Raw genomic sequence first — 2,500 nt, forward strand, 5'->3', positions numbered from 1 at the left:
CGGTCGAAAAAGATGTGCTGCTGTCGAACTGGCCATTACATCCTCACCTGATCTAGTCCCCATTAGATCCCCCCCCCCCCCCCCCGCAGTTACCCCGTACCACATATCTAGCACGGACCTTGACCTCCAGCAGGCCCCGGGGACCCACATTACCCCCCCCCCCTTCCCCCTGCAGTTACCCTGTACCACATGTCTAGCATGGACCTTGACTTCCAGCAGGCCCTGGGGACCCACATACTCCCCTGCTCTACTCCCCCACTAGCTTTCCTTTCTTGCAGTTATGATCCAGCGCATATCCAGCATGGACCTTGACTTCCAGCAGGCCCCGGGGACCCAAATTACCCCCCCCCCCCCCCTGCAGTTACCCTGTACCACATATCTAGCATGGACCTTGACTTCCAGCAGGCCCCGTGGACCCACATTACCCCCCCCCCCCTGCAGTTACCCTGTGCCACATATCTAGCATGGACCTGGACCTCCAGCAGGCCCTGGGGACCCACATACTCCCCTGCTCTACTCCCCCACTAGCTTTCCTTTCTTGCAGTTATGATCCAGCGCATATCCAGCATGGACCTTGACCTCCAGCAGGCCCCGTGAACCCACATTACCCCCCCCCCCCCTGCAGTTACCCTGTACCACGTATCTAGCATGGACCTGGACCTCCAGCAGGCCCCGGGGACCCACACTTAAGCCCCCTCCCACTAACAAAGCAGAACACCACTGGCAAAATCCTCGTGCCCCTGGTACTCCAGAAAGCACATTGAAATGTGCCCCTGGTACACTGCGCAGAAGAACTGCCACACACACACACACACACGCACGCACGCACGCACGCACGCACGCACGCACTGCTTGTGCCTATGGTACGACAACTTTTCTCGTGCCTATGGTACGACAACTTTTCTCGTGCCTATGGTACAACAATTTTTCTCGTGCCTATGGTACAACAACTTTTTGCCGTGCCCCTGGTACACCGCTCAGTAGCACTTTGCCACACAAACTCTCCTCGTGCCTATGGTACGACAACTTTTCTCGGGCCTATGGTACAACAACTTTCCTCCGTGCCCCTGGTACGACAGCTTTTCTCGTGCCTATGGTACAACAACTTTTCTCGTGCCTATGGTACAACAACTTTTCGCCGTGCCCCTGGTACACCGCTCAGTAGCACTTTGCCACACACACACTCCTCGTACCTATGGTACGACAACTTTTCTCGGGCCTATGGTACAACAACTTTCCTCCGTGCCCCTGGTACGACAGCTTTTCTCGTGCCTATGGTACAACAACTTTTCTCGTGCCTATGGTACAACAACTTTTCGCCGTGCCCCTGGTACACCGCTCAGTAGCACTTTGCCACACACACACACCACTCGTGCCTATGGTACGACAACTTTTCTCGTGCCTATGGTACGACAACTTTTCTCATGCCTATGGTACAACAACCTTTCCCCGTGCCCCTGGTACACTGCGCAGAAACTCTTTGCCACACACACACACCACTCGTGCCTATGGTACGACAACAGGCCCCGGGGACCTACATCGCACCTTGCTCTTGCCTCCCTTACAGCTGAAAAGGTCCATGCTTTTGCCCTGGCCCTTCTGAAATTCCCTCTCCATTTAGCCGAGGCAGTGAGTCGGCCTCCTGTCTCCCTTTACGGTCGAAAAAGATGTGCTCCTGGGCGCGCTGGCCCTGCTGCTACTCACATCGGGCATGGACCTGGACCTCCAGCAGGCCCCGGGGACCTACATCACACCTTGCTCTTCCCTCCCTTGCAGCTGAAAAAGGTCCATGCCTGTGCCCTGGCCCTGCTGAAATTCCCTCTCCATTTAGCCGAGGCAGTGAGTCGGCCTCCTGTCTCCCTTTACGGTCGAAAAAGATGTGCTCCTGGGCGCGCTGGCCCTGCTGCTACTCACATCGGGCATGGACCTGGACCTCCAGCAGGCCCCGGGGACCTACATCACACCTTGCTCTTGCCTCCCTTACAGCTGAAAAAGGTCCATGCTTTTGCCCTGGCCCTTCTGAAATTCCCTCTCCATTTAGCCGAGGCAGTGAGTCGGCCTCCTGTCTCCTTTACGGTCGAAAAAGATGTGCTCCTGGGCGCGCTGGCCCTGCTGCTACTCACATCGGGCATGGACCTGGACCTCCAGCAGGCCCCGGGGACCTACATCACACCTTGCTCTTCCCTCCCTTGCAGCTGAAAAAGGTCCATGCCTGTGCCCTGGCCCTGCTGAAATTCCCTCTCCATTTAGCCGAGGCAGTGAGTCGGCCTCCTGTCTCCTTTACGGTCGAAAAAGATGTGCTCCTGGGCGCGCTGGCCCTGCTGCTACTCACATCGGGCATGGACCTGGACCTCCAGCAGGCCCCGGGGACCTACATCACACCTTGCTCTTGCCTCCCTTACAGCTGAAAAGGTCCATGCTTTTGCCCTGGCCCTTCTGAAATTCCCTCTCCATTTAGCCGAGGCAGTGAGTCGGCCTCCTGTCTCCCTTTACGGTCGAA

The sequence above is a fragment of the Rhamphochromis longiceps genome, linkage group LG13 (genome assembly GCF_057381845.1).
Source record: "Rhamphochromis longiceps isolate RC_006_pf linkage group LG13, R_longiceps_female_GT1.1, whole genome shotgun sequence".
Classification (NCBI taxonomy): Eukaryota; Metazoa; Chordata; class Actinopteri; order Cichliformes; family Cichlidae; genus Rhamphochromis; species Rhamphochromis longiceps.